The sequence below is a fragment of the Schistocerca nitens genome, chromosome 1 (genome assembly GCF_023898315.1).
Source record: "Schistocerca nitens isolate TAMUIC-IGC-003100 chromosome 1, iqSchNite1.1, whole genome shotgun sequence".
In the NCBI taxonomy this organism is placed as follows: Eukaryota; Metazoa; Arthropoda; class Insecta; order Orthoptera; family Acrididae; genus Schistocerca; species Schistocerca nitens.
The window spans coordinates 506132162-506153425 of record NC_064614.1 but is presented as its reverse complement, the minus strand read 5'-3'; the positions used below and the strand labels follow the sequence as shown (position 1 = coordinate 506153425).

Sequence of the window (21264 nt, the reverse complement as noted above, 5' to 3'; positions counted from 1 at the left end):
AGTTATCTTCATGTTGAAAGAAATCATTTAATTTATTTTAAGTACTGTTTGTACAGTTATATTGAGGTGAATCAGAACAAGGCAAAAATGCCAAAAGTAGCTACTGGCAACAAATTTTTCATGACATGTGAAGTGTGCTTGCTTCATCCTGTTACACAGAATTTTCAAAACATTTGATTTGATGCATAGAAGACAGGTCAAGTTATACAATAAGAACATTTTAGGAAAAATACAGAGACTTAAACTATTTTATATACATTTCTGAGATACACCTACACATTTATTACAGTTTCCAGTGCACAAAAATAAAATCTATAATTCCCTTGTTCAAACTGTGAAACTAACCTCAATGACTTCTTCAATAGAATAATAGCCATTTCCCACCAGAGAAGCAAAGACCAATGTTTTCAATGAGCCACGTTACATATATTACTGCCTTAAATTTTATGGTACATTTTCAATCCCTTGTACTATCGTGTTTAGGCATAGTGTTTTAAATGGTATATTGGAAGTTTAAAATTATTCCTGTGGCAAGTGGTGGTGGTGGTGGTGGTGGTGGTGGTGGTGGTGGTGGTGTGGTGGGGAAAGTGTCGAGTGTATGTTGGTTTTCATATTAAAAAGAATGGATGGTATTTTAAAATCTTTTAATCATGGTCAACAGGATTGTCAATGTTTGACAACATACATTTTTTCATTATTTTTATAATACTACGAACCTTGAGGCTTTTGCTGAATTTCCCCAGAGTTTATACTATAATGAATAATCGAGTCAAAGTAGCAGTGGTAGAATATTTTTCTGGTGTTTATGTTTGTGGCAACTGGCAAAATAAACAGTACAAATGCTAAGCTATTCTGTTTGTCTGCTAAGTGGTCAACGTGCAATTTGCAATTTCAACTTCAACGTGATTTAGGCCTAAGAAGTTAACATGGTTTACATCTGTGATAACCTGATCATTGCAAGTTATTTTTATTCCATTCCGTTTTAATGATTTAGTTTGAAATTGCATAATTTTGGTTTTTAGTTACATTTAATATAAGTCCATTTTGATGGGAACAAGATTCAGGTTGTTTTAAAGTATATCTGACATTTTTTGGAATCCCTTCAGGCACCTCATTTTCAATCAGAACTGATAGTGCCAGCAAATAAAACTGAACCGACATCAAGTGGCTGGTCATTTATGTAGACAAGGAACAGATAGGTACCCAATATTGGACCTCACGAGACTTCTTGGGAAATAGTTCTCTAGTTTGATTTCAAACACAATGGAGACTGTGTAGAATATTGCTAAGCATAATAAGTATCAAAAACAACTGAACATGATCATCATAGCACAAAACAATGGATACAGCAGCAACATATCACCATTTTAAAAAGAGAGAGAGAGAGAGAGAGAGAGAGAGAGAGAGAGAAGACGAAGACAGCAGGTATATCAACACACAACAACACACAATGCCCATTCACTCCAAAAAACACAGCCCTCAACACAAAACAGCACACCATGACAACAGCAATACCCCTATTCTACTCCATTCCTCTCTCCACCTACAGCTCCCACAATTCCTCAGTCAGCTCTAATGCGTGTGCAGTGTGCTACAGTGTATGTGACGTCCAAATAAACGTTTACTGGGTGAAACCTGCACTATGGGTATTTAGTACATACAGAGCAATAAATGGATGCATAAATAGGACAAAAAATGAATTGGGGGGGGGGGGGGGGGGAAGAGAGAGAGAGAGAGAGAGAGAGAGAGAGAGAGAGAGAGAGAGAGAGAGAGAGATCATATTTCATAGTTTTAATTATAAACAGTAAGATTTAAATAAGCTGCCAAAGAATCACTACAAATATCATATCAAAACATGTATAGTCATAATTTTCTTTGTATTATAGACCACTGAGGATGCCTAGACCATATAGGCGAAACACTTTTGGCACAACTAAATAAATTCAGTTGCAAAAGGTGTAATTTTTGTATGATAAAACATAACTGAATTTAGCAACAGAGAAAAATGGCTGCAAATATTAATAATATTTTATAGAAGATCAGCAAAAGAGAGAGATAGGGCTATAACTCCACTTCTCTTTTGTCGATACCCTTTTGAGAATTGAGGCAAGCACTGATAGTAACAAAGAAATGGTCAACTAGTGAAGTGTGTTGCTCTTCATGAACAATGTGTTTTGGTTTTCTGTCTGGGTGATACATATGATTGTTTATATTAACATAATAATTTGATGAAAAAAGTCAATTTTAAGCCCACTGTTGGGGTATTCTTGTCTGTTCTATTACATGATAGTAAATATTTCCATACTGGTGACACCGAGTTTATTGCGTGTAATCTATACAACGTGCAGTTATTGTGCGACACAGGTCAACATGGGGTGTTGATCTTTTTGTGCAGTCAACCCAATGTCTTTGTTGGCCTCCAGACATCTCGACTGTCAGGCACAACAGTTGTTAATGTCTAATGAAACTTTCCCAAGTGATTCATCTCATCCAGGCACTTTTGTACACCACAAAGTCGACATAATCTCCCACAGCCAGCTGTGTCGGGAACCACATGGGGCACATATGAGCATGTCCATGGTCACCAAGTACAGAACTACACTGGCTGCTCTAGCTAACAGCATTATGCTTACAAAATTCAAACCTTCACATCGAAGATTCATAGATGTTCTCACACTAACGTGGCAAGCACGTACTGCTAGTGCCAAACTAAAAATGCACCTCCTTTAGCATGACATGGGGTTCGTGAAAGCTTGTTTCATTTCTCAAACAAATTCCAAATTGCCTCCCAATGACTATGGTCATTCATCCTGCACCGGCCACCCATGCACCCGCACCTACCGAGTCATGTAGCATGTGCAGTCATCATTTCGTCGCCTGTACAGGGAGCTTGGAAAATGTACCACACAATAGGACAGTACTACAGCAGGCCTTCTCCAATGTTTTTTGCCTCCACTGCATCAGATACCCCTTCTCCTAGAGTCACATGTACCTGTTCTTCTCTTCTACCAGTCATCCCATAACATATACCGGCTGGCCTGTTACCAAAATTGTCACAATTACAGAATGACAGCCTGACAACATGGTTTGTACTTGCCTTCTGAATGTCAACGGGATCATCGATGGTGACACAGGGTTCATATTTCTGGTTAGTCATTTGCACGATTTCACAGACCTAATGAGTGATCCGAGTCCACCAGCATTTTGTAAATACAACACTGCCAAAATCATCACCATTAGATGTCTCTCCTGCCCCCTTGCAGACATCATTCACCACATAATTGATGATGAACATTTGGAAAACAGATCTATGTGCACTGGTAAGAGCCGAATACATGCCAAATCTTGCCTTATATGCACTTTGGTTGGTGAAGCTGCTGCAAGTACTACAATTAAACCTTTTTACCCAAGCAGCTGACCCCTCAGACCTTAAACTCTGGCTGGCTGACCAGGCATACAATATTATGGGACATCATCATATGATTCCGACCATGGTTACGCCGAAGATTTTCACGGGTGGCACCAGCGATTCTGTCATTCTGCCACAGACAGCAAAGGTTAGTCTAGAGCAGGTGCATCATCCCCATGTGACCCACAGCCATCTGGAGGCGAATGCCAACATCTCTTTCTTACACACTCTGGAAGACCTTCCAATTTCCCGTGATGTAACACCCGACTGCTTCAGGGAACTTCAACAGGCTACACCAGCTGGCACAGCCACTGCTCAACTCACATCACACACGGTTTATCCACTTTCCTGGTTTCACAGGACATTCAAGTATGTGGTAAGGAACTGCCAACCACCTTGCACTCACCCAAATTCCTTGCGTGGGCTGGTTTCGCCACCACAATCTGCAAAGACAAGGCTGGGCACTACGTATTACTTTGGTATTTTAACTCTTTTTTAGCCAACATGGATGTGGACACGAGCATCATATCAATGTCTATCACCCTCACATGCCTTTTGCTGGCGAAACTCTTCTTACGTGCAGTGACAAGATCAACATCTTCGTACAAAACATGGTCAAACTACTGATCGAACTGGTTCCTGATGTGTTTGTTAAATGCCTTCCATGTCACCAGTGTTCATGACCCTGTCCTCTGTATTGATCTCTTACAGTTTTTTGGCCTCTCCTCTGATCTGAGAACAATGTTCTTACTTTACCATGAGATAAACATTCAAATCGCATGTGCTCACTACACGATCAACTCTCTACCATCCACTTTCTCCGAGTATGTCACTATTGCTGCATCTGGTCTCCTTGTTTGTCGACCTCACTGCCGAACACTTCGTGGTCACACTTACTGCATGCAGAATTAAGAGACCAGACACTTAATACATGCTGCTTCAGAAGGACTGGTATGCGCACAATGCCTACTCCACAGCCTCAGACCTCTGCAACCGTCCTCTGATGTGGAACTTAACTCAGCAGCTGTTCCACATGGCTCAACCTGTAATTCTGTACATCTCAGGTTAGTGACAGTGTTACATCAAGGGAAGCCACCCATATCCCCCCTTTGCATGTGACGGTAAAGCAGGCACAATAATGAATGGCCCATGCCATACGATCGACACTATGGGGCTGTCTTGTGATGCACTGGGGGGGCCATCTGTAAAAATTGCCATGCAAAAGCAGTAGTGCATGAACTCCTCCAGGTGGGCATCATACAGCCTTTGGACAGCAACTGGTTGGCCCCCATCCACTTGATCCTTAAGAAAGACAGTTCTTTTCTGCTGTGTGGCAACCACAGGTGCCTTAATGCTCGTACTGTCATTGACAACTACCCAATCCCCCACATTCAGGACTTTGCACAACTTCATATCAGCACATGCAATTGCAGTGCTCTCAACTGCTGTAACGCGTTTCTACTGATCCCTAAGTTCCCAGGTGACACTGCTAAGGCTCTGTTGGTTACTCCACATTACATGTTTGAGTTTTGTTTCATGTCCTATGGCTTCAAAAATGTGGCTCAGTCATGGCAACATTTCATCAACTCAATCTTATTCACGATGCTGAATGCTATGCTGACTTAGACGATATTTTAATATATTCCTCCTCAATCGAGGAACACGAAATCCACCTGTACCAAGTGGCTTTGCTAAGCAATAGCTTGCAGGCCACACATGACAAATCTCAACTGAACTGAGAATATGTCACCTTCTTGGGATATACCATGGACGGCAAAGGCATTCAACTGCCAGTTGATTGGGTGGACTTTAGTTGCAACCTCCCTAGTCACCCCACTTTTTGGAAACTGCACTGATTCCTTGGCACCATCAATTCCTACCGGTGACATCTTCCCATGGCCACCCTCATCCAGGCAACTCTTACAGATGCATTGGTTTGTTAAGCAAACCTCTGGTATACGCCAGATGAAGAGGTCGGACAACAAGATCTAACCATTTGAAGTACTGAAAATTACATTAGCTAATGCCATGACATTTATGCACCCAGTTCTGGATGTGCTCATTTCCATTATCATGGATGTAAGTGATTTCTCAATAGGTGCTGTCCTCCAACAACATGTAGGCAATTCCATTCTACCATTGTGCTTCTTTTCCAAGAAACTGATAGGTTCACAACAAAAGTGGTCTGCATTCAACCACAAACTAGTCACAGTTTATGAAGCAGTTAAGCACTTCTGCAGTGACATCAAGGATTGCAGAGTCACCATAAACTCCTAGCGGATGCGATTTGCAATCCCATACTGTATCTTTTTTTTTTATGGTTTTAGGGCGCAAAACTACTACGGTCATTAGCGCCCGGTCTGTGACTTAGGAAAAGGTAAAAAAACGAAACTGGAAACCAGCAGCAATGGGAGCGAAACTCAAAAAATTGGAGAAACTAAAAACAGAAGGAAAGCTTAAAAAACTACTATAGAAGGGGGTTGGTTGTCCCCAAAAAGAGCTTCAAATGACTGACGTCATCTTACTGGCACTAATAAACTCGAGAACGCGATCGGTTGAGCGCTTGTCATCTGCTAAAATGGAAGATATATCAGGCGACAGCTGTAGACGGGCGCGTAACGGAGTAAAATAGGGGCACTCAAGTAAAAGGTGTCTTACCGTCCACAGCTGAGAGCAGTGGGAACAGAGTGGGGGAGGATCGCCACTTAAAACATGTCGATGGCTAAAATGACAGTGCCCTATCCGGAGTCTAGTTAAAATTACCTCCTCCCGACGACGCGTTCGGGAGGAAGAAGTCCAAGCACAGGGAAGAGCTTTCACGTCCCGCAATTTATTGGGAAGTGTCGACCAATGTGTGTGCCATAAAAAAGCAACATGACGACATAAAAAACTCCGTAGATCGGCGTGGGGAATCATGCGAATAGCTGGCTGAAGAAGAGAGACTGCAGCCTTGGCCGCTATATCGGCCGCCTCATTTCCACAGATAACAACGTGTCCTGGGATCCAGAGGAACGCCATAGAGACGAAAAAAGTGTTCAATCGGCTTGGGCAAACTTCCAGTGTCGCGGGAACATATACGGCTGTTGTGGCTGCAATCGAGGTACACACGGAAAGTGGTCACTCGAGTGTGTATCAGCAAGGGCGAACCATTCGAAGCGCCGAGCTAGCGAAACAGTACCGACCGCAAGGTCCAAATGAGATAAATTTGCCGTGGAGGCAGACAAAAATGTAGGGTCCCCAGTGTTGAGGCAAACAAGATCCGCTTGGTGGAAGACGTCTATCAATAGTGAGCCACACTGACAAGAATGTGGAGATCCCCAAAGCGGGTGGTGGGCATTGAAGTCCCCAACCAGCAAATAGGGGGGTGGAAGCTGACCAAGAAGATGAAGGAGATCAGCTCGTGCCATTGGTGTGGACGATGGAATGTATACAGTACAAAGAGAGGTGTATCCAGAAAGGGAAAGACGGACAGCGACAGCTTGGAAGGAAGTGTTTAAGGGGATTGGGTGATAATGGAGAGTATCATGGAGAAGAATGAGTCCTCCATGTGCTGGAGTGCCTTCAACAGAGGGGGGGATCAAATTGGACTGACTGAAAATGGGGGAAAACAAAGCAGTCATGGGGACGCAGCTGAAGACAGAAGATGACCGGCGAGTAGGATCGTAAGAGGATCGACAATTCATCCCGATTGGCTCGAATGCCGCGGGTATTCCAATGGATAATGGACATAGGGTGGACAGAAAATGGAAGAATGTGACCAAGGTTGCCCTCATCTCAACGACTGCTCAGAGCTTGCGACCGACAGCGTGGAACAGCATTCAGCCGAAGGCAGAAGATCCTGATCCATAGGTTGTTCAGGAGCAGCTCTTGCCACCAGTGATCGGCTGGTTGATCGGCCGCCAGCAGTGCGCCTCGGCGACACAGAAGACGGCCGAGGGCGGCTATCACCATGTGGTGCTGTAGATGAGACACGCCGTGGCGGAGGAGGAGAGAAACTGGGTTTCTTATTAGCCTTCTTGGAAGCAGGATGTTTAGATGAAGGAGGAACAGATGGTTGTGAAGTTGGGGTACGTAAAAAATCTTCACGAGTAGCTCTTTTTTGGAAGTCCTGGTGTCTGACTTTTGGGGTCGAGATTTAGCAGAACCCGATGAAGGGTGAGCCATAGAGTGAGCAGGCGAAAGGGGGAGGTTGAACGGGCGATCTTTGCGCTGGCCAATCCGACGACTGTGGCACTAAAGGTGAGAGAACAAGTCTGCGTGGCCGCCTCCTTTGTTGGCCGAGGAGAGGCACGGACAGTGCTGTATTTACCCGTCTGAGGCACAATGGGCTTTCGACTAGCGAATAATTTTCGAGCAGCAAAGGTCGACACCTTTTCCTTCACTCTGATTTCCTGAATGAGCTTTTCGTCTTTAAAAATGGGGCAATCTCTAGAGGAAGCAGCGTGGTCACCCATACAGTTGATGCAACGAGGGGATGGAGATGGACAAGCACCCTCATGGGCATCCTTGCCACACGTAACACATTTGGCCGGATTGGAACAGGACTGGCTGGTATGATTGAACCGCTGACACCGATAGCAACGCGTAGGGTTTGGGATGTAAGGGTGAACGGAAATTCTCATAACCCGCTTTTATGTCCGATGGGAGTTGAACTCTGTCAAATGTCAAGAAGACCGTACGGGTTGGAACAATGTTCGTGTAAACCCTTTTCATGACTCGATGAACAGCCGTTACGCCCTGGTCAGACAGGTAGTGTTGAATTTCCTCGTCGGACAATCCGAGGAGGGAGCGTGTACAAACGACCCCACGTGAGGAATTTAAAGTGGGTGCGCTTCCATCCGGACAGGGAAGGTGTGTAGCAGTGAAGCACACAGCAATTTTTGTGCCTGGAGGGCACTGACTGTTTCTAACAACAAGGTGCCATTTCATAATCTGGAACAAGACTTTACAGGACTTGCAATTGCGTTGACACCTTTCTGAATAAGGGAAGGGTTGACCGTGGAGAAGTCGTGACCTTCGTCAGACCGAGAAACAACAAGGAACTGTGGCAATGATGGAAGAACTGTCTGTGGCTGAGATTCATTGAACTTACGCTTGTGAGTAGACATAGTAGAAGATGAGGAAACCATTGCGGAAGTATCCCCCATGATTACCGGTGTCTCCGATGGCGCGCTCCTCCCTTGTGGGGGCCCTCTCTGAGGGCCCTTCCGCCTTAGGTGATTGTTCACACCTCAGGTCACACCTCCCAAGAAACGGATGGAGAGACCAGTGAGCACTTTCGGAAGGTATCAGCTCGGGTAATCACCCCTCCCTGGGCCTGGCCATTACCAGGGGGTACGTACGTGTCCTACCTGTCTACCCGGGGTGGGGAATTACGCGTTACCCCGTCACCGGCTAGGTATAGAAATGCTTGGGTCGGCCTTCAGACACGCACAGGGAGGAAAAAAGAGAAAGGGAAAAACAAAGAAAGGGAAAGGAAAGAAGAGAGGTCTCAAACGCCACAGTGGAGAAAAGGGTAAAGAGAAGATGTAAGGAGAAGAGAAGGACAAAGGAAGGATGAAGACTTGCAAGTAGAGAAAGCGAAGAATGTGTTACATTTTCGAGTGTCCGTCTCCGGACGTAGGCACAAAACATACTCCCAGAGGGGGAGAAAGGGAAGGAAAGAGGCGGAGATGAGGGGAGGGTGCGAAGATGGGGGATGGGGAAGGATGCAGAGAAGGAAGGTATGCAGCCCGGAAAGGAAGGAGGGCCACATTAGCTCGGGGTCCCGTGCTCACTACGCACATATTCACAAAAGAGTTGTGGACCCCCTGGGGGGCCATACCTGATCTGCCACTGAGACGCTTTCGAGCATGTAGACTTGACTAGCCAGTACACAATATACATTCGACTAATTAGGGGAGCAGACAATGCAGGCACAGTATATCTATCCAGAATGGCAGCAATTACTTCTCCTTTGGACTTCAAAGAGTTAGCTCCACTGCAGACAGAAGAGACAGATGTACAGGAAATGCAACAGGATATGGCTACGAACCTCACAATGGTTTCTCGCCACTACACCAATCATGTACCACATTTCCATAGATAATCTGTGCCCGATTGTACCAGTTGTCTTTTGCCTGTAAGGTGTTTTTGGCAACACATGACCTCAGCATCCTGGTATTAAGGTCTCCAGGTGCCTTGTGGCTGAATGCTTCTTATGGCCCAACGTAAAGAAAGACTGCCAGTCATGGACCCATGTGTGTATTCCCTGTCAATAGGGCAAATTCAGCCATCATAAACAGCCCCCATTAAATATCGTCTAACCCTTTCCATTGTCTGTGCAATACTGCAACATACTTTCGTCCGTTAATGAAGTGATCAGATGGGTTAAAGATGTACCACTCATGGACATTACTGCCGATACCATCACAAACACATTTGTCAGTATGTAGATTGCACGATTCGGCTGCTCGTCTTTGGTTACAACAGACGAGGGCTGCCAACTTGAGCTCCAGCTTTTTTTGAAATTGTACACCCTCTGCGGCAGTGCCAAGTTCCATACCACCGCTTATCATCCATAGAGCAACAGCCTCATTAACCACTGGCACCACATGTTTAAAACAGCCCTCATGTGCAGCAAAGAAGCCTGGACTGAAGTGTTACACTTGGTCTTGTTCGGCATTCAAACAAGATTTAAAGGCTATGCTCACACAGGTGCTTTATGACAAACCCCTCTTGCTCCCTGCCGAGTTTGTGGAAGATTCTAAGCTACACACCCAGTTCAGATGCCCACTCTGGTTGAGCATGTTAGATCGCACACTGCCAAGGTGCGCAGCCCTGCCCCTCAGCCACATTCAACACCCTAAGTTTTTGTTCACAACAAGCTGGCTCATTGTGAGTTTATAATGCTGTGTGACAACACCATTCGGCCAGCACTACAGCCTCCCTACTCATGACCTCATCAAGTGTTAGCAAGGGCAAATCATATTATGGATATTTTACTGAATGATAAATGACAGTCCATCTCTGTCAACAGGGTGAAGCCTGCTTGGACTTTGGACAACAACCCACTTGCAGAAGCAGGAAGGACCTTATGGGGACTCAATGCCACGAATATCAGAGGCGAACATGTCCCCAAACTATACAGTGTCATGTGAAACAACTTTAATGTGAGGTTCCATCTCACCAATGTTCTGTCCCCCCTTCTGATGGGATTGACTCAAGCCCAACTCCTGCTGCTCCCTTACCACAATACCACAACCCCCCCCCCCCCTCTCCCACTGACGATGACAAAGACAGTGCCCCACTCGATCAACCCACCCTCATTTTGCCACTGCTTAACATGCACCCAGTGTTCACTATCAGCAATGTGACTATCATGTCAATAAGCTTGCCCTCCATCTGCATGACACCACCATTTTCATATTGGCACATTATGCTTCCAGCTGTGATGAGGCTATTACATTATATGTGACACTTATGTTCACTCCAGACTCCCCCAGGACATGGATGAAGATCACACCACAGCCATAACCGACGGCGGTGATTGTATCACCATCATTGTGCTTGTTTACATGGTCCATCCCACAACTCCACTCTCGCATGTGGGTCATCACCTTTGGCCTCCTGAATGGTTGCATGACTGCCATCTCTGGGGGTGCACACCCACAAAAACAGCAATCGATCAAGAGACAATTCAGGCAGTTGGAAGCAAAAGTTGGAGTAATTCTGTCTATTCTATTACTAATACAATAGTAAATATTTGCTGAGTTTTATCTCAGGATATTTACTTTTTAACCATTTTATTTACTTATTTGTTAACCTTACATAACGTTAACCACTTTCCAGCAACATGTGATGCCTAGGACACATGAAAGAGACCCTCATTCAAACATACATCATCTTATTGGTGTTAAAGACAGTAATGTAGGTTGTTCAGGCAGTTGCTCTTGTAATGTTTGTACAAAAAGCAGAGAAGAAAATGAAATGTCAAAGACAGCCCTACACCCTTATGTGAAGCAATCTAGACACTCCTGCTGGGAATACTGAGTTCATGAAAAAGATGGTCAGACTTTATCTATCTAAAAATCTTGAAGAAGAACTTGTGCAGAATGTGGCTATCCTTTTAAGTGTTTGACTTTTGTTGCTTCATAAAATGTCACTTGGACAGAGAGGGCATGTACATAGCTAAATTTAAAGACAATATTCGTGGGTATGTGTGGATACTTAGGCTCCTGACTAGAGCCAAAACTGAACACACTCTACACTGGCATCAAAATATTAAAAGGAGTTGAGCAAAAGTACCCCCATCAATTGATTATCAACACTTTGATGAGCTGACAATTACAATGAAGGGTGATGGAGACAGTGTTTAAGAGACTTTCAAAAAACCAATGTAGATGATACAGAGCCGTTACCTGATGATGAAGAGCCTACTGCAGATGATCTAGACCCTTCTGAAGAAAATGGGCAAAATGTTGAAGTGGCGTCAGCAAATGAAGAAGTAAGTAATTTAAAGGAAGGAGACTGAGTGAAGATATGATATATGTATGAAGATGTTCACTGGAAAGGTTCTTCAATTTGGAAAGATAAATGGCTAACACAAGGGAATTTTCTTCACTATTTGACCAAGTGCTCAGATTTATTCGTTTTCCCCACATGTGCTAGATGAGCGTGATTTCACATATGTTGATCATCTTGGTGTTTTGAAGACACTAACTGTGCGAAGAGGGTACTACATCTTCAGGCAAATCCACTGCATAACAATCTATTTCTTTTGTTAATCAATTTGCTAATTTTATGTTATTGATTCTTTTTATACTTCTAAATTGTGTTGTATAAATTACAGTTATGGGTTTAAAATAAACAGTTTTATTTAATATAAATTCACTTATCTGCAAAATGTAAACAATATCTTACAGGTACGCTTTTCTGGACTTCCTTTCTACAACAACGATTTTGTAATAAATATACTTACATCTTTTTAAAAAGATAAGGAGGAAGGATGTGGTTCAGTTATTGCAGTCCAGGGCAGTATTGTATGATGAAGAAGGCAGTCCTTTGTAATTGGTTCTTTGGAGGAGGAGGAGGAGGAGGAGGAGGAGGAGGAGGAGGAGGAGGAGGAGGTGGTGGTGGTGGTGGTGGTGGTAGGATTGAAGGTATGTGGGAATGTGATGCAGGAAATCTGTTTGCCGACTAGGTTCTGGGGATAGTGCTTGTCTGTGAAGGCCTTGATGAGACCTTCAGTTTACTGGACAAAGGAGTTCTTGTCACTGCAGACACCAACCCCGGGTGGCCATGCTGTACTTGACGTTTTTGGTGTACAGGGGACGGCCGCTGTCGAAACACAGGTACTATTGGTTTCTGGTGGGCTTAATGTGGACTGGAGGGTGGATGGAGCCTTCAGAGAGGAGGAGGTCAGTGTCCAGGAAGGCGGCACTCAGAGTTGAAGAGGGCCAGGTGAAGTGGATAGGAGAGAAGGTGTTGAGATTGTGAAGGAATGAGGATAAGGTGTCTTCGCCCCAACACCAGACCATGGAGATATAATCGATCAACCTGAATTAGGTCAGTGGTTTAGGGTTTTGGGAGGCTAGGAAGGTTTCCTCTAGATGGTCAGTAAACAAGTTGGCATAGGAGAGTGCCATGGTTCTTCTCCCCCTCCCCCCTTCGTGCCCTGCTATTCCTCCTCCTCCTCCTCCTCCTCCTCCTCCCTCACCCCACTCCAGATTGCTCCTTTTGTTCAAGATGACAGTTGTAGTCAGGTCAGAGTTTCTGGAGGTAGTGGTTACATGTGCATGAGGTGTGCTTGCTTGCATGAATGATTGTGTGTTTTCTTTTCTGAAGATGGTTTTGATCAAAAACTATGATGTGTAACAGTCTTTTTATTCTGCCTTTTTAGCAATCTACCTTTTCCTAATATTTTTGATGTTCCAACCTGGACTTTCCATTGTTTGGTTTTGCCTAACGGTTTTTCTTCCGTCCTGCAAACCTGTAATGTTTTTCTTTGCTGCTGTTCTTTACCCTTCTCAGTCCCCATAAATTTTCTTCTTTCCTGCGTTTTTTCATCATCTGCCAAACCATGACTTCCAAGTGACACTGTATCAATGATCTCATATGCTTGTAGAGCCTCAAGAATTTCGGTGTAAATTCTAGAAACACTCGGCCTTCCACTGTGGCGAACACATGATATTTTAGGTACGAGTGCGAGAGAATGAGAAAGTTTCCACCAGTCCACCTGTTTCTATATGCAGGTCGGAAGTTTGTTACACTCCTGGAAATTGAAATAAGAACACCGTGAATTCATTGTCCCAGGAAGAGGAAACTTTATTGACACATTCCTGGGGTCAGATACATCACATGATCACACTGACAGAACCACAGGCACATAGACACAGGCAACAGAGCATGCACAATGTCGGCACTAGTACAGTGTATATCCACCTTTCGCAGCAATGCAGGCTGCTATTCTCCCATGGAGACGATCGTAGAGATGCTGGATGTAGTCCTGTGGAATGGCTTGCCATGCCATTTCCACCTGGCGCCTCAGTTGGACCAGCGTTCGTGCTGGACGTGCAGACCGCGTGAGACGACGCTTCATCCAGTCCCAAACATGCTCAATGGGGGACAGATCCGGAGATCTTGCTGGCCAGGGTAGTTGACTTACACCTTCTAGAGCACGTTGGGTGGCACGGGATACATGCGGACGTGCATTGTCCTGTTGGAACAGCAAGTTCCCTTGCCGGTCTAGGAATGGTAGAACGATGGGTTCGATGACGGTTTGGATGTACCGTGCACTATTCAGTGTCCCCTCGACGATCACCAGTGGTGTACGGCCAGTGTAGGAGATCGCTCCCCACACCATGATGCCGGGTGTTGGCCCTGTGTGCCTCGGTCGTATGCAGTCCTGATTGTGGCGCTCACCTGCACGGCGCCAAACACGCATACGACCATCATTGGCACCAAGGCAGAAGCGACTCTCATCGCTGAAGACGACACGTCTCCATTCGTCCCTCCATTCACGCCTGTCGCGACACCACTGGAGGCGGGCTGCACGATGTTGGGGCGTGAGCGGAAGACGGCCTAACGGTGTGCGGGACCGTAGCCCAGCTTCATGGAGACGGTTGCGAATGGTCCTCGCCGATACCCCAGGAGCAACAGTGTCCCTAATTTGCTGGGAAGTGGCGGTGCGGTCCCCTACGGCACTGCGTAGGATCCTACGGTCTTGGCGTGCATCCGTGCGTCGCTGCGGTCCGGTCCCAGGTCGACGGGCACGTGCACCTTCCGCCGACCACTGGCGACAACATCGATGTACTGTGGAGACCTCACGCCCCACGTGTTGAGCAATTCGGCGGTACGTCCACCCGGCCTCCCGCATGCCCACTACACGCCCTCGCTCAAAGTCCGTCAACTGCACATACGGTTCACGTCCACGCTGTCGCGGCATGCTACCAGTGTTAAAGACTGCGATGGAGCTCCGTATGCCACGGCAAACTGGCTGACACTGACGGCGGCGGTGCACAAATGCTGCGCAGCTAGCGCCATTCGACGGCCAACACCGCGGTTCCTGGTGTGTCCGCTGTGCCGTGCGTGTGATCATTGCTTGTACAGCCCTCTCGCAGTGTCCGGAGCAAGTATGGTGGGTCTGACACACCGGTGTCAATGTGTTCTTTTTTCCATTTCCAGGAGTGTATTAGAAGACCGTAAGAGGGGCGAGTCACTGACGACAAGTGTTTGCCGCCAGCGCCACAGAAGACGTGACGAAAATCAAGGAATAATTATGTAGTATTCTTTGATGGGTTAGTATCTGTGTTGATTCTAGAAAGACTAATAAACAATTGAATATAGATTTCTATGCACATTCATGTATTGGACTCGCTTGAGACTAGAGACTTATCTTACTTCACATCTTAGTTCTGCATGAGGCAAGACACATGTGATGTCTATAAATTATTGGTTTGTTACTATGATATTGAACTTGTGTTTTATCGAGTCTGAAGTTTAAAGACGCCAGTTGGCTTGCCAGAGTTTACTTATGTGAAAAAGAGTAAAGGTTGATTTGTGTTGAGAGATTAAAATATACCAAGGATGAACTGAAAGTGTTCCACAAGCACACAAATTATTTCACGAACAGAGAAGTAGCTTAATAAATTCCTGTACCCGCTTTAGTGTTCGGAGAAGAAGCTTTTGGGATATCGACGTAGCTGATTACCCAGATGAGAGGATCGGCTGCACACAATATGTAAGTGAACTGCGAGAGACGTGTGAGTCTTGTACCTCCAGTACCACGCTGTCTCGTGTCGTCCGAAAAACGTTAGAACGTGGCGACCTAAGTGACAGGACCCGAAGAAAACGAGAATTTAAAGACAGAAACGGAAAGAAAATATTATGCGTTATCATAGCAACCAGGTCTAACAAGATACAAGAACTGTTTCCAGTAATCGTATTGAGTCCAATGAACCAAGAAAGTTGCGAGTGCAGTGCAGTAAAAGACGCGAGAAAGTAATAGCGGAGAAAACTGGAGATAAGACCTCAGCTTTTCGACTAAGAAGATTGGGTGTGGAGAGTAAGCAGTCTTCACACACGTACATCGCGCCGACGCCGACTGCACCAGCTGCTACTCACCGGTGCTGACTCCGTGTCTGCTCGCCGACGACGACGCTGAAACAAACATTCGACGCCGCTGGCGCCAGTGCTGTCCACTGACGCTGATCACACATTCGCTCACCAACGCAGCTAGAACTCTTCCCCGGGTGAGCGAAAACCAATAATTATTTGGTAAAAGATGAGGGGACGGTTGAATGATAAACTTATTTTAGTTATTGTACTCAGTGGTGAATTTTCTTTTAGATGATTACCAGGTCTAAGATCAATAAAATTATGGATCAAGAGCAGCAACAAACTTCAGTCCAGTCTGACGTGTCCCCTATTCACTGTCATGGCCATGGCTGGTCCTGAAGCGGAAAATTTAATCAAAGGACTAAGTCTAAAGTTAGACTCAGTAAATACTCAGTTAAATGCTAGATTAGTGACTGAATCAGCCTTCTGGTCATCTAAGTGAAAAATTAGATGCTCGAAGTGAAACCTTGAACAGTCAAGCAGTAAATACAGTTTTATTAAAGACTGAATTTGACTCTTTAAACAATAAGGTAGAAAATCTGAAGTTAGATTTAAAGAGTGAACTCACTAGTTCTTTGAATACTCACGTAAATCAACTATTTATTGAATTTACCAAGAGACAGGATGAGCAACTTCAAAATTTAGCTAAAATATTAGAATTCGACATTGAAGATAAATGTAACAATGTAGAAATGGAACTTGTCGAAAAATTAGGATCGTTTCAAAGCGTATGCAATGTTGCTTTCAATGTTGTAAATCAGAGGTTGCACAACCTGAAGGAGAGTATTGAAAAACAGGATAAGCTAATTCCTTTTGTCCAATCGCAAATTGCAAGCGTCAACACTCGAGTTGACACCGTGGAAAGCGATTTTAAAGAGGAACTTGCGACATCAGATACCTTAAATATAAGCAGTCTGGAGGAACAAGTAGAAGAAATGATAGAAAAGTGGCCGAGTGTGTAACCCCTAATAACGTTTGTTCAAATTTACCTTTGGAACATAATGATCAGAAGAAAGGCATAAATAATTTATGGAAAGAATTCAAACTTATCCACGATAAGGTAGACAAAAAAATGACTTCTTCTAACGTGGTGTTAACCAGTGAGTCAATAACCGACCTACAATGGGGAGCAAATTCTGGACTATCCAGGCCATTTCCGAAATTTAAGCCAGACGGGCACGTCCACCCAACTTATTTCCTGAAACGGTTCAACCAAGTCTTGCCGAAAAACTGAGAAGACTAAAAAAAGATAGAATTCATGGTTGGGTGCCTTTTAGGTGAAGATTCAGAATGGAGCACTGTAAACACTGAGAATTTGTCTTGGGCCTACTTCCAGAAAAAGTTTAAGGAGAAGTATTGGTCAGCGAGTGCCCAAGAAAAATTATTATCTGATTTGTGGGATCCAAAGTATTACAACAGTACGTGGGGAACAATGAGAAGGTATTTTGAATGGCATTCGACACCAGCAAAATACTTAGATAAACCCATGGAGCGAGAGGGGTTAGTTAGGATCTTAATAAGGCGATTACCTATCTACTCTAGAAAAGATAGATTATGTAGTGGATGGAAGACAGTAGAAGTATTTTTATCCTTTGTGGAAGCACTTCATGCCTTAAACAAAGACCGGAATGAGAACGTACGTCAAAGTGAAAGAATTACCGAAGAAGTAACAATAGTAGAAATAGTAATTTTAAGAGACATGCGCCTAATCTAGTTAGATTACACCAGTGTAGTCGGAATAGAGGTAACGAAAGTTATCAAAACAACCAACCACCATCGAATATTGGCCCAGTAACATCGCAGGAATTACCGATCTCGTAACTAGCCGGTGATTACTAACAACGCGGAAAACGTTACGCGATCTGGAGCCAGGGCTGGGGCCCAGGTCGTAGAAATACATTAGGAGGCCTAGTTTATAATAAACATGTTAGCTTTACGCATAAAATACCGGCCAAAGAATGGTTGTTACTAGAAGAACCTAGCTTAACTACCGTTAATCCACAACCAATTATAGTTGGAAAGGTAGAAGATTTTGAAGTTAACATATTTATTGATTCTGATAGTGAAGTGTCACTTATTTCTAGTGGTTTCTTTAATACATTACGAACTAAACATAACTTACCGCTATTTATGGTAACATTGTAGGTATTACTGGAACCAAAAGTAAAGTTGTGAAACGCGACATCCAGGTGAACTGCATCATTGGGAATGTTCCATTTCGTCAGACACTTTTAGTAGTGGAAAATATCAATAGATATGTGTTATTTGGCATAGACTGGCTATCAAAATTTAACGTCATATTGAATTTTGATAAGGATTTTCTTTATTTTAGAATATGTTGTTGTGGTTGTCTTCAGTCCTGAGACTGGTTTGATGCAGCTCTCCATGCTACTCGATCCTGTGCAACCTTCTTCATCTCCCCATATCCCAGTACTTACTGCAACCTACATCCTTCTGAATCTGCTTAGTGTATTCGTCTCTTGGTCTCCCTCTACGATTTTTCCCCTCCACGCTGCCCTCCAATGCTAAATTTGTGATCCCTTGATGCCTCAGAACATGTCCTACCAACCGGTCCCTTCTTCTTGCCAAGTTGTGCCACAAACTCCTCCCCAATTCTATTCAATACCTCCTGATTAGTTATGTGATTTACCCATTTAATCTTCAGCATTCTTCTGTAGCACCACATTTCGAAAGCTTCTATTCTCTTCTTGTCCAAACTATTTATCGTCCATGTTTCACTTCCATATATGGCTACACTCCATACGAATAATTTCAGAAACGACTTCCTGACACTTAAATCTATACTATACTCGATGTTAACAAATTTCTCTTCTTCAGAAACGCTTTCCTTCCCATTGCCAGTCTACATTTTATATCCCCTCTACTTCGATCATCATCAGTTATTTTGCTCCCCAAATAGCAAAAATCCTTTACTACTTTAAGTGTCATTTCCTAATCTAATTCCCTCAGCATCACTCGACTTAATTCGACTACATTCCATTATCCTCGTTTTGCTTTTGTTGATGTTCACCTTATATCCTCTTTTCAAGACACTGTCCATTCCGTTCAACAACTCTTCCAAGTCCTTTGCTGTCTCTGACAGAATTACAATGTCATCGGCGAACCTCAAAGTTTTTATTTCTTCTCCATGGATTTTAATACCTACTCCGAATTTTTGTTTTGTTTCCTTTACTGCTTGCTCAATATACAGATTGAATAACATAGGGGAGAGCCTACAACCCTGTCTCACTCCCTTCCCAAACACTGCCTCCCTTCCATGCCCCTCGACTCTTATAACTGCCATCTCGTTTCTGTACAAATTGTAAATAGCCTTTCGTTCCCTGTATTTTACCCCTGCCACCTTCAGAATTTGAAAGAGAATATTCCAATCAACATTGTCAAAAGATTTCTCTAAGTCATGTACATATTACATTGTTGATATGTGACTGTTCTGCATCGTTATTTATTGGTGGCTCTCAAATATATATTTACATGTATATAAAGACAGGAGAATAATAATCAACGCACGTGCCGTGCTAGTTCTTTGAGAAAAGACATAGTATCCACTGGGAGTTGGTAAATACAGGTAGGCATAGCATCTACTATGTGTGGGCACGATATCTGTCTATATGGTAAGAGTAAGGAGTGAAATAGGACTCTAGGGTATTAGAGAGAGTATTGGAGAGTGGAGTTAAGGTGTAAAGTATATCTGTAATTTTACCAGAGAATATTTAAGAATAGTATAGATAAAGATGTATGCTAGGGCAATGAACCAGGAGGCCTACTCAAGAAGGAAACGGAGGGCGCACTCGACATTTATTGGATGAGAGAAAGGGCGGACAGGCAGACCTATGAAAGGCTGAACTATACTGTGCGGACAGGGGCACCAAGAAGGGGACTGATCTGTACCATAGGAGGATAGGAATAAGAAAGCGGCGTACCTACCAAAACGGAAGGAGAAAGGTTACTCCTAGGATCAACCCATGTAAGATATAGGTACTGTTCCTAAAGGGAAAAGGGGCAGTATCGTGACGGAAGTCACACGTTTAAATGAAATAGTCTGGTAAGTTTGAATTCTATGCATCAATAGCCGTATTACGTTTTAGATTTACAAGAGTCAGAATAAGCGAACACTTTTATTCTACCCAGAGTTCCTCCAGATTACAATAAGTAATGAATAAATACTTACTTAGGAAAAGTAGTAGGGGAAGTAAGAACAAAGCAGTTGGGTATTCATGAGTTAGGTACACCTGAAATTTAAGATTGGAAGAGGAATAGAAAACAAAAATTTGGTACTCAAAAATTTTTGAAGATTGAAAAAGAGTCAACTCCAACATTGATTGAAAGGTTCACGCTATATAATTGTGGTAAAATACGCACGGTTTTTAGTAAAAAAAGATGTAATGTTAACAGATAAAGAATTATCTTGTGAGAGATTATTGTACATAATCAATATGTATAAAATATCGCGTGTTCGAGCTAAGGGGAGGGATATGTAGTGCCTCAAGAATTTCGGTGTAAATTCTAGAAACGCTCGGCCTTCCACCGTCTCGAACACTTGATATTTTAGGTACGATTGCGAGAGAACGAGAAAGTTTCTACCGGTCCACCTGTTTCTAAGAGCAGGTCGGAAGTTTGTTATTAGAAGACTGTAAGAGGAGGGGGGGGGGGGGGGGGGCGAGTCACTGACTACAAGTCTTTGCCCCCAGCGCCACAGAAGACGCGACGAAAATTCAAGGAATAATTATGTAGTATTCTTTGATGTGTTAACGTCTGTGTTGATTGTAGAAACACCAATGAACAATTGAATATAGATTTCTATGCACATTCATGTATTGGACTCGCTTGAGACTACAGACTTATCTTACTTCACGTCTTAGCTCTGCATGAGGCAGGACACATGTGATGTCCATAAATTGTTGGATTGTTACTATGATATTGAATTTGTGTTTTATCGAGTCTGACATTTAAAGACACCAGTTGGTTTGCCATAGTTTACTTATGTGAAAAAGAGAAAATGTTGCTTTGTGTTTAGAGATGAAAATATACCAAGAATGCACTGTAAGTGTTCCACGAGTACACAAATTATTTCACGAACAGAGAAGTAACTGAATAAATTCCTGTACCCGCTATAGTCTTCGGAGAGGAAACTTTTGGGGATTAACGTAGATGATTACCCAGAGAAGAGGTTCGGCTGCACACAATACGTAAGTGAACTGCGAGAGACGTGTGAGTCTTGTACCTCCAGTACCACACTG

At 43.8% G+C, this 21264-nt stretch overlaps 1 protein-coding gene across 3 annotated transcripts in view; it reads right to left on the bottom strand.

Annotated features, from left to right (window-relative positions):
• The window catches only part of LOC126252974 (mitochondrial coenzyme A transporter SLC25A42), a 185728-nt gene that overhangs the window by 70259 nt on the left and 94205 nt on the right, over window positions 1–21264 (bottom strand). The gene's annotated exons all lie outside the window — the stretch shown is intronic.